Source organism: Tribolium castaneum, chromosome 7, assembly GCF_031307605.1.
Source record: "Tribolium castaneum strain GA2 chromosome 7, icTriCast1.1, whole genome shotgun sequence".
NCBI classification, from domain to species: Eukaryota; Metazoa; Arthropoda; class Insecta; order Coleoptera; family Tenebrionidae; genus Tribolium; species Tribolium castaneum.
The window spans coordinates 18,196,315-18,208,735 of NC_087400.1; the positions used below are offsets into that span (position 1 = coordinate 18,196,315).

General features: G+C 33.5%; 1 protein-coding gene and 2 long non-coding RNA genes across 5 annotated transcripts in view; 2 read left to right on the forward strand and 1 right to left on the reverse strand.

Moving 5' to 3' along the window:
* LOC107398920 (uncharacterized) overlaps window positions 1–12,421 on the forward strand; it is a 302,351-nt gene that overhangs the window by 283,526 nt on the left and 6,404 nt on the right. The window lies entirely within an intron of this gene.
* Window positions 1,002–2,221, reverse strand: LOC107398131 (uncharacterized). Its single transcript, XR_001575076.2, has 2 exons — window positions 2,082–2,221; window positions 1,002–2,032 (listed from the first exon to the last, which is right to left on the reverse strand). It is a non-coding gene; the product is annotated as an uncharacterized LOC107398131 (long non-coding RNA).
* LOC103314792 (uncharacterized) lies at window positions 2,025–6,658 on the forward strand. Of its 2 annotated transcripts, XR_010334825.1 has the most exons (4): window positions 2,025–2,987; window positions 3,037–3,172; window positions 3,222–3,435; window positions 5,066–6,658. It is a non-coding gene; the product is annotated as an uncharacterized LOC103314792 (long non-coding RNA). The 2 variants fall into 2 exon arrangements; XR_511755.3 differs by lacking the exon at window positions 5,066–6,658 and having other exon boundaries at window positions 2,507–2,987; window positions 3,222–4,151.

Genomic DNA, 12,421 nt, shown 5'->3' on the forward strand with positions numbered 1-12,421 from the left:
TATCAAGCCATGGCAGTTTTGAATAATGAAATTACACATTTTTATTTAGGTTTTTTGCTTTTGCTGTTGTTCTGTTTCAGGTGCAATATCAATGAATCGGAAATGCTCTCGTCTACAGACCTGAAATGTTACTGGTCAAAAAAAATATGAAAATGAAGCTCGGCAGGCGTATATTACTAAATATAATGCTAAAGTAATAGAGACCGGACTCTTGGTTCCATCTAATCAACCCTGGTTAGGATTTAGCCCGGATGATATTGTTGTGGATGAAGAAGATAATCCTCAACTTCTTCTAGAGATTAAATGTCCCTATGAAGGTTCCACCTTTTGTTCCACCTTTATACGGCTTAAAATGAGCCAGTCGTTGATCAGGGATTTGGTGGGAAAACAAATCGGCGCCACGATCGGGTGATGAGTTTGAGTGTTGCGACAGTTAAAGAGTTAAACATTTTTAATTATGCATTAAACAGCAAATTCGTTTTCACTTCCACCCGCCACAAGTTTGTACCACAGGTTTTACCTTCGGAAATGTAAATAATGTAATCGGAAGTGTTTGATAAAATTCGGAGATCGGAATAATGAGTAGCGACATACAATTTCTTTGAGAAAGAGATGCATTATGTCCAACGTAATGAAGTCGAGAGAGATAGAGGATTGTACCATTATCTTTGATATGTGTTTTTAAGAAACGACTCATAGAATAAGAGAGAAGAAGAAGCGAATCTCTCTGTCTACCCCTCGTTTTTTCGCGAAAGCGCCACCTAACCCTGGGAGAACGAACTAATTCGATAATAGCGGGAAATTCAAACAGGACATTTTATTTATTTTCCAAATTCAAAGAATTATAAATGTTAAATGTTTCTGTACTCATGCACTGTTACGAGACATTTTAATAAAAAAGCATCTGTAACAGTTGCAATAGCACAAAAACATTTAACATCGCTTAATAAAATGAAACAAAGTCTTTCCAATAAAAATTTATTAAAAAAATAATAACGTGCTGGAATGTATAGGCAAAATTAATTTACTCGAATTGTTCTTCATAAACATACTCAGATGTAATAATATATGTAAATACATTGTCTAAATATACACAATGATCCAGAGAAACAGATTAAATTATTGAATTGCTACCTGAAAGTGTACACTTTTGGTATCCTTTAAAATTTAAATTCAGATTGCTAACAGACACAGTATTTCGGGATCAGTCTGTATAAATACATCAGTTTTGTTGGTTTAATTACTTGTCTACAGACTGTTCAGAAAAGCAAAAAAATAAAAAAAAATTGCTTGGAACCTTTGACAATAGTCCAATTTCTAAGTCCCTTAAGGCTAAATTTAAACAACTATTTTTCGAAATTTATTCGCGGTTATAAGGTTTACGGACGTTTATAAAAGCGGCCCTAACACGTACTTTAACAGTTTGATGTCAAAGTTTTTGATAAGTTTTCAAATTTTTTAAAAGTAATCTCGATTGCATCATAGTTATTAGTAAATTACTCAAACACAAGAGAATTACAAGTAAATACAAGCCACATATCTGATATACATAACTATAACTGGAAGTTAACTGATTAAAACTACCATGTAATCATTTAAATTTATAATAATAGTAGGCTTTAATATTGATTAACTTGTATGATACTTGTAGAATACGTTTTTTCGCTTAGTTTCTAACTTAAGCAATCACAAAAAGGACAAACCTTGTTTTTTAACAGGCATAGGCGTTATAACATTGTGTAAAACAACATAAAAGATTAAGACATAGAGGGACATGACGGATTTGAAAACCTTGAACCATAGCAAGTCCTAAACTCCCTGCTTTCACAAAATACTAGCTTCGCAACTACAATAAATTTATTTATTATTATGATATACCTATAAATTACTGCACATTATATTTAACTCATCTACATGGGATTTTCAATTACATCCCAAGAACCGTTATCATCCCCAAGGACGGTCTTCATCTCCTAAACATCAAGAAATTCCCTTATTAGAGAAGTTTGTGTGATCCTTGATTGATTAATATCTAGAAATCGCAATTAATTGTTGTATAGACACCTTTCAGTAACGTTTACCTTAATTTGCCTTAAGTTGATTCATCCTTCATTAAAACACTGTCATTCACACTATACACTAGATTCAAATAAAAGATCCATATAAAAGTAGAGATGTTTGATCACAAAAACATCCAAAAAATCACGTTAAATCGTTTTCTGAAGTCTTTAAAACACATTAAAACAAAATGTCGCCAAAAACCGCAACGACATCAAAATAATCGGCTGTTGATAAATCAAAGAATTAAAAAGAGAAGTGTGCGCACGTCGATTATTTTTAAGTGAACCTTCTTTACTTTTAGCAAAATGTGTGACAGATTCCTTTATATTTACAGATTTCTTTGCAACTGACGCGACCTCTAAGCTGGAGCACACGAACTATTTTAGCCGTTTCCCCCCTTTGCCCCACCCCTCCCAGTGAACACATAATTTGTATACACTTTCAGGGGCCTGAAACGACTTATGGCATTGTCGTATCTCCCCTCTAATATCTTTGAGTAAATTGCCAATACAAATTATGTGTTCAATGGAAGGGGTGGGGAAAGGGGGGAAACGGCTAAAATAGTTCGTGCACTCAGGCTTAGAGGTCGCGCCAGTTGCAAAGTAATCTGTAAATTTAAAGGAATCTATCAGACATTTTGCTAAAAGTAGAGGAGGTTCACTTAAAAATAATCGACGTGCGCACACTTCTCTTTTTAATGTTTTGATTTATAAACAGTCGAATATTTTGCTGTCGTTGCGGTTTTTGGCGACATTTTGTTTTAATGTGTTTTTAAGACTTCAGAAAACGATTTAACGTGATTTTTTGGGTGTTTTTGTGATCAAACATCTCTACTTTTATATGGATCTTTTATTTGAATCTAGTGTATAGTGTGAATTGACAGTGTTTCATTTAATGAAGGATGAATCAACTTAAGGCAACTTAAGGTAAACGTTACTGAAAGGTGTCTATACAACAATTAATTGCGATTTCTAGATATCAGAAATTCATCTAGAATCACACAAACCTCTCTAATAAGGGAATTTCCGGATGTTTTGGAGATGAAGACCGTCCTTGGAGATGATAACGGTTCTTGGGATGTAATTGAAAATCTCATGAAGAGGAGTTAAATGTAATGTGCAGTAATTACTATTTCATAATAATAAATAAATTTATTGTAGTTGCAAAGCCAGTATTTTGAGAAAGCAAGGAGTTTAGGACTTGCTATGGTTCAAGGTTTTCAAATTCGCCATGTCCCTCTGTCTATATTTTTGATGCTATTTTACACAATTTTATAACGCCTATGCTTGTTAAAAAGCAAGGTTTTTCTTTTTTTTTGTGATTGCTAAATTTAGAAACTATGCGAAAAAATGTATTCTACAAGTTTCATAGAAGGTAAACAATATTAAAGCCTACTGTTATTATACATTTAAATGATTACATGGTAGTTTTAATCAGTAACTTTCAGTTATAGTTATGTATACCAGATATGTCGCTTTTTATTTAAAATTATTTTAGCATACTTGTAATTCTCTTGTGTTTGTGTAATTTACTAATAACTATGATACAATCGAGATTACATTTAAAAAAATTTAAAACTTATCAAGAACTTTAACATCATACTGTTATAGTACGTGTTAGGGCTGCTTTTACAAACGTTCCTAAACTTTATAACTGCGAATAAATTTCGAAAAACATGTTGTTGAACAAAAACACTTAAAACTTATCGGGAGTCTGTTTATCTGAAAATTGTAAAATTTAACCTTAGGGACCTAAAAATTGGACTATTGTCAAAGGTTACAATCAAAATTTTGATTTTTTTTGCTATTCTGAACAGTCAGTAGACAAGTTATCGAACCAACAAAACTGATGTATTTATACAGACTGATCCCGAAATACTGTGTCTGTTAGCAATCTGAATTTAAAATTTAAAGGACACCAATAGTGTACACTTCCAGTTAACAATTCAATAAACATTGTGTATATTTGGACAATGTATTTACATAGATTACTACATCTGAGTATGTTTATGAAGAACAATTTGAGTTAAATTAATTTTGCCTATACATTCCAGCGCGTTATTACTTTTTTAAATAATTTTTTATTGGAAAGACTTTGTTTCATATTATTAAGCGATGTTAAATGTTTTTGTGCTATTGCAACTGTTACAGATTCTTTTTTATTAAAATGTCTCGTAACAGTGCATGAGTACAGAAACATTTAACATTTATAATTCTTTAAATTTGGAAAATAAATAAAACGTCCTGTTTGAATTTACCGCTATTATCGAGTTAGTTCGTTCTCTCAGCGTTAGGTAGCGCCTTCGCGAAAAAACTGCTGCTGCTATTTTGTCTTTTTGAGCCGCTTCGAGTAGTGCTTGTGAAAAGGCGTAATCTGTAGTACGTGGACATGTAATATTTTTCTGTTATTAGGAAGTTTTCCACATTAAACATACCTGACAAGGCTCGTTGGTAATCTTGTTCTTCCAACAAAACAGTACCGGGTGCTCAAAAACCGGCGCACCAACTCAATGGTCTTGTAGCGAATTGATTACATATAAAGGTAAAAATAGTAAAAAAATTCTTTGTATTAAAGTTATTGATAAATAACGAATTTTAAATAAATGATATGTGGCAACGCCGTCTAACAGTCGTGATCTCAATAGAATTTGATCAACAATAAAAATAAATTATTTTTGAAATGGTTTCCTAGGAAATCATTCGCAGTGTTGGCATATCTACAAATTGTGATTTTTTCGATGAATTTTATTTTTTTGATATTCAAAAAAGTCTGCTAGTAAATTTAAAAATAATTTTTCACCGTTTTACTAGGAAACGATTACTTGGTACAAAACATAAAAACATTAAAAGATATTGAAAACTGAAGAAGTAAACGACCTAAGTTTGTAGCTGCGGATTTTTTATAATCAAGATTTTTCTCGTAATCTATACATACTTCCCAATACCGTACCACTGAGTTGGTGCGCCAGTTTTTGAGTAGCCTGTATATGTCCGTTGTTTTTCAGGGTCATAAATATCGAGTTGAACTGTTTGTTTTTCCATTTTTGTTCACGAAATGCAGGTATTTCCGAAAGCGAAAACAAACACGACAATGAGAACCAATTTTGATAGTTTTGTCTGTAGTTTAGTTATTTACATGAGATTGACATTTGCCATTTTGACGCTTCTACGCATGTTCGGTAATATTCACTCTAGTCTGGACTGCGGCGATTTGGGTCTTCCTAGAGCGACGCTCTGATAAGTCTTTTGCTCTAAAGTGTTGTTCTCGAACGTAGCCCAGGTGTACATAGCATTCGGTGACACGGCCGTGTCACATGTGACATGGCTAAAACACGACACGACCCCATCTATATTATAGGTTGTGGAATTAGTCCTCTTTCAGTTCTTCTTGGCCTTGGCTTGACCATTTTTATATTTATTGCTACAGATAAATAAAAACAAGTGTTCACTCTTTCATAACTTAAGGTAGGTGTTGATTGTAACATGTTACAACTGACACCAGTCTCTATGTTGCAACTGACACCTAGATGACTTTTATGGTGCTGTTCTAGTGTATACCGGTATGTTTATAACCTCAAAAAAATTAACCAACCCAGTAGATAGCAGAATTAATGTATATTAACATGCTTTCATCAGATTTTGATACAATTTATTAATATGCATTGTATCCCAAAAAGAGTACAGTCCGAGACATTTCTATTTGTTCATAAAAAATTTGAATTGGCTGACATTTATACGTGTATACAGCGTCTATGTGAACAAAAAACGTTCTCTCTCTCTCATTCTATGGTCCTTGAGCTTGAAGTTGGTAGCGATAATAGTTAAAATAAATTTGGGCAGATGGCACTACGGTAGGCAAAAGACTGTCAGTTCCGTTAAATAAAAGTAAAAAAGCTGAAATTTATAAGAAAATAGCATGGAAATTGTTAATTTATTGAATACGTTGTTGACATAAAGTTTGTCTTTGCCTATCGTCCTAGATAGGTAGGTAGGCATCCTCGATTGTTTCCAGATGTGCCGAAGTAAATTAATAAATTTGTGATAATATAAACCTGATTACCTGAACTATTCTATGTTTCAAGTATAATTCCACCTACCTTATTTCTACACTACAAACCAATTAGTCACAGAACGTGGAAAAATTGCCCTCATTTATCCCTGAGTTTTATAGGCTTGTTTTTTAGTGTGTGTCATTCCCGCTTCCTGAACAACATTTTACTGCATCAATTTTTTTTTATTAAGACAACAAAATCTTCGACTGTATGTGGAATTTGCTCTGTTAATCGATAATTTCCATTTACAAAAATTTTTAGCGATGAACTCGATGAAGCTTCTACTAGGACTAAAAGTCAAACAGTCTTTATGAAAATGAACACCCCAGTTTAATGGCAACAAATGCTTTAGATTAATAAAATTTAAAAACTTTTTTTTCAAAAAGATTAAATAGAGAGGGTTCGGCGGATACAGATGCACGTAGGTCTCTTATTGTTTGATCGGGAAAATTTAGTACGGAATCATAACTGGTGGATGGCACATTGGAAACAAGTAATTCAGGACAAGGCTGCCGCCTTCAATTTTTTGGTACTTTTTGGTTGGGAAATGCCAAGCAGTTTAGATTGCAAGTGTCTTGCAAAGATCACTTTGGGTGAAATGTCTCGAACAAATCCTAGCGTTTTGCACATTAAGAAGAAATCCGAGATCAAAAAACTGCGAGTACATCCACATCATGTAATTCCTCGCAACGATGGGGTCGTGAAGCCATTTTAACATTAATTAATTTGTATCAAGATTACGAACACAAATTCCAAAGCTCAAGCGTAAAAAACGAACATGTGTGGAAAGAAATGTCGAATGCCATCGAAGCGTTGGGACATAATTATACAAAAACGCAAATGGAAAATAAATTTAAATATTTAAAGGCCCGTTATTTGAAGGAAAAAAAATGCAGGAGGGCAGGGTACAGGACAGAGCCCTGTTTTCTTCGAGTACTTTGACCAATTTGAGGATCTATTTGGAAGGAAACCAAATGTAGCACCGGTGGCTTTAGCCTCGTCAATAACTGTTGAAGAGATACATGAGGAACCACCTAAAAAGCAAAGTAAGCTTGCAAAAGAAGTTGCTTCACTATCTACACTTTTTGTAACGAATAATATAAAGAAGGAAGACGACAAAGAACGAAGGCACAGAGAAAGGCAGGAGATGACAAAACATGCAATAGAGGTTTATGAAACCACTGTGAATAAACTAATTGAAAAATTATAATTTATACTGTTGTCCGATAGTGTACCTTATGAATACTCTCATAAGTTTTTGTTATGTTTGTAAAATCAAATTTTAATCAAACATTTCATTATATGTCTAATAGCCTATTTGCTCAAATAATTCTCTGGCAATAGTATCCCTTTGATTTCGGGCTTCAACTGGATTATCTTGACGATCTTCTCGCTCAATATTTACATTTTGAACAAATAAAAGTCCTTCTTGAATGTAATTTTCCACAAAAAGATCTTGATGTTGTAAGCATATATTATGTAATACGCAACAGGCGAGTATTGTAGATGGAATGAGATCAAGACGCTGCATATCTAGGTACTTCAATCTTCTGAATCTTCCAAAAAGTAATGCGAAACTTCGTTCAACTACTTGGCGAATTTTGGCATGAACACGGTTAAAATTTGCTTGCAACGGAGTATGTTGTCTTCTTTCAATATAGGGTGGAATACACCATCTTAATAATGGATAGGCTTTGTCCCCGATAATAAATGTATTAGGAGTAAGAAACTCCTCTGTAATATAATGTAGCAGGTAAATAAGTACTGACAGTACTAGTTTAATTTCAATTTACCCGTGTGACGCTGTATTTGACCATAAAGGGGCGAATTGCGAAATATACGATTATCATTTACAGATCCAGGATATCCAGCAAAGCAGTCTATAAATTTCAATTTCAGCTACAGCTTGAAGAGTTATAGCATGAAAACACTTTCTTGTAATATACACTTCGGGATTTTGGCGAGGAGCCTTTATTGGGACATACGTGCCATCAACGGCACCAACAACATTATTCATACCAGCATACGAATGAAAATTTTCCGCTTCATCACATATACATTCTATATATATAAGCCTCACGAAACATAATCGTATATATATATATATATATACGATTATGTTTCGTGAGGCAGGTATATATATATATATATATATATATATATACCTGTTTGGTTCCATTTTTGAGGATACTTTAAATCATTTTGGCTTGCAAACTGGAAAGCCATATATATATATATATATATGTATATATATATATATATATATATATATATATATATGAAACGGGATTAACAACTGTTAAGTTGAAGGACTAGATCAGTGGATGAAAAGCCATCGGGAAAACGTCTTACCATCTATGATATGCCATCTGTAGCTAAGCAAGCCTTTGGCATCTACACCTCGAAATATTCTTGCAGGATTCCACTGTACTGGGATTTGGCCCATTAACAGAGAAATATTTACTGAAGCTGATTTCATTCCATCAGACGTCACTGATAGGCCATTAGGTGAAGACCTGAATGAGAACAACTCTGTGACAAAAAGAGAAAAAAACTCCCCCTCCAAAGGAAACTCTCAAAGCAACATCTACTTCGCAAATAGTTGAAGATTCACTTTCTGTTACACCAGAAGTAATCAGACCTTTTCCCAAAGGCAATATACAAAAATGTAGCAGAGGAAGAAAAACAAAAGGAAAAACAACTATATTGACTAATACTCCTGAAAAATTGTTGTTGATAGATAAACAAATCAAGAAGAAGAAAGTGCCTATAAAACAAGATTTTGAAAGAAAACCAAAAAATAAAAGTAAGAAGCCAAAAATTGTTCGCAAAAATAACTCTTCTGATACTTCTGATGACGAAAATGAAACATTTTGTCTTATATACACGGGTTCATATTCTTCCAGCAACGAAGATTGGACCCAGTGAAGAGACTGCAAAAAATGGGCGCATGTTAGCTGCAGTAGCAACAGTGATTATTTTCTTTGTATTAACTGCCTTTCAGACTGAAATTGTTGTTAGTTTTTGTTTGTTCTAAAAATTGTTTTTTATTTTTTACATTTTATTCGCGTTTTTAATGAAGTTGTTTTGCAAATTTTTTTTGTGATAACATATTTTAGTTGTTACAACTGACATCAGTCAGTGGTTTGCTTACTCAAAAAAAATATAACATAAATTTTGTTACAATTGACACCAGTCTCTCCTACACTTTGGCTATATACATTTTAGTTAAAGTTCTGCAAGTGGCTTCAACTAATTTTTGGTTTTCACAATTAAAAGTTTTGATAGATTGAGTTTTGAATAATTATCTACATACCAACTAAACTAGCAATGTCGTTTCTCATCACCGTCGAGGATTCCGTAAGTAATCCGTAAGTAAGTAAGTAGGTACAGACATTATTTTAACTCTGTACATTCCCATTATTTCCTGTGTTCAATCTGAAAAAAATATATCAAAGCATCGAGAGTATTGCTATGCAATTAACTATTCAAGACGCTGTTAATAATGTCAAACTAATTAAATTAAACGAATTAAATTTTGAATATGTCTAAGCAAAAAAAATAATTTTTTGAAAATTTGTTAATCATTCATCATCATCAGGTAACAGTAGCAGGTAAGAAATGATAAATTATTTTAACAAATATTCGAAATGACTTCAAGCTTATTTGAATGATTTGACAACAAATAGCTTTTTTGCGTATCATTAGTAGTACCTAAATTAAATTAAGATCAATGCTTTGATATATTTTTCCCAAATGGAGTGTTATACTCGAAAGTAAAAGTATTTGGAAATTGCAGATTCTGAAAGTAGTGTGGCGGGTTTTTGGGTTTTTCAGTTTGTATTTATGTTTTTATTTTGAGTTCCAAAAGGCCTGAGCAGTTTTCCCACTACAGAGCGAATAAATTTATTTGAACGTAGGATTTCCGGCTATGTTGCGGAAACAGTCATGTTCAAGAATAGGAATGCAGTCAATTGAAGACACTGTTAATGTTTAAATAAAATAATATAATGTATAAAAGAAAATATCTAAGGTTACAAGTGATCAAAATGACAATTTAGTTAATACCTTCAGTCGGTGACGAACAGAAGCATTTAAATACACTGGCATTATACAGAATAATTGAATAACTGCATGGATTAACATTTGTTGCAAAGTTATGGTAATTATTTAACAAATAAAAAGAAGCAATTAATTAAAGTTTTTCTGGAGGAGAGTGGTATCAGTAGTGTTACAATTTTTCGGTAATCTCTTGAGAATAGTCAAAGGTTAAAATAGGTCGAAAAGAGCACAAATCATAAATTCAATTAATTTTGAAGGCGGCCTGATATCACGTAATTTAGATAAGATGTTCGAAAAGCGTGTCAATCTTTACACGGTCTATTTACTTACAAAAATTTGAGTTCACCCCGGTCATTTGTCTAATAAATCTTAAAGTTATTAGTTGGAGATTGATCTTCGTTCACAATTGTATGTTAATAACTGAAATAATAGGTGATTAATCATTTTGTTGAAACAATCGGATTTAAGAAAAATAACACTTACAGCTCATTTTCCCGGAGGAACTGGTAGTACCAATTTCACAAGTCTCAACACCCAGAAGTAAAACTTCACGAATCGTCACGTATAGTGATTTTATTCACGTGAGATTAGCGACTATGCATTCAGAAGTAATAAGTCTGAATCATTGGTGACTTGTTTTGTTGGTCAGCTTTTATATCCGATTTGTGTCCAGCTTTTGTTATCAATTTATTAATTTATGACTCTGTTTTCCGGATCTAACAAAATTCCATGAACTAGCCCTAACCTCTTGTGATATTTTAGTGAAATTATCCACGATGACGAGCGACTTTCTTTGTTTTATGTAATAATTTTGGAATTTTTCTTAATGTGTTTAAATTTTATCAGTAATTTATAGTTTTGTTTTTTTTTCTGGTAATTGCTCCCTTTTTTAATCTAATTGACGTAAATATGGAACAATTGCGACATTTGTGTATTGCCTAATTTTGAAATAAACAAGGGCCTTTTGGCCCGTCACAACCACTCCCCCCTCAAAACAAAAACATGGGTTCTTAAATAACCCATGGCTTTTCCTTAACTTATTCTAAACATCCTTCTTTTCCTATTGGAACCGTTACTAATGTGATTGATTAACTCTGATATAAAAACAATTATTCTAGTCCAATAGCAAACTGTAGGATGGCTCGGGTTTACAAGGGTTGATACGTTCGGACAATCTATTCGCGTACGCGGTCACTTTTACACACACTCACTTCTTTGCACTCACCAATGATTGCGTAGTGAACTTCTTCAACAATCTTGGGTAGTCTTTTTACACATCGGCAACGGTGGTGAAAGTGTTTTGGTGGAGGCTGTAGTTTGGCTAATATATCAATGGCTTCTATCGCTTTCTCTGGAGTGAAGTGGGGTAGCAGAGTGAACACGGCTCTTGGTGGAGAATGCGGTACATCGTATGGTACGTCCACTCTGGTTGGAGTTGTTTCGTTTGGTGGGTCCTCTGGATCAGGTGCTATACTGGAGCAACGATGATACGTAGAACCCTGATTTTGGTTTTGGTCATTGTGTGTCTTCCCTTGTTGTGAGTTTTTAACCATATGGCCCAATAAAAGACAACACAGCAGGAATACTAATGCAGTAAACGTGAGAAGAACTGGAAGAATCCAAGGTACTGTATGAACAGGGTATTTCAAGAAGTTAGTGAATGAGGTGTCTGAAACCTCTGGACAGGGTTGATTATAGAGAATAGTTTGCGTATAATCCACTGTAATGGATTGAGGACTTCTTCTCACTGCCTGGATCTCGTATTCGTTTCCACATTTGAAAGCGAGTGGTATAGGGAAATCTTGCGCAACCACAATGCCCCATCTCTTAGATTCAGTTTCCCTCCAAGTAACATCCCATGAGCCTGGCAAAGGGTGTGGCTCTTGTGTGGCAATGGTTAAGTTGATTAACCAAGGGTGGTCCGCAATAGGTTGGATCACTGGATACCAATTCTCATATTGGTTTTGGTAACCCTTTGAGTGTGGTGTCCCATGGGTTCTAATTCCATGACGCTTCCCTTGATATAAGTGATTATTTAACTTAAACCCGATTCATGTTTCAACCAACTCTATTATTTTCTAATTAATTATGACTACGACCCACTACATGAAATTCAAAAAAAAAATATATATATCCCATATTAATTATGTTTGTTATCAATACTTTCCAACTTAATATTTAAGAGTAATATTTTCCATTATTTGACTAAAAATCAAATTTGATTATTATTATTAGTAATTTTTATTA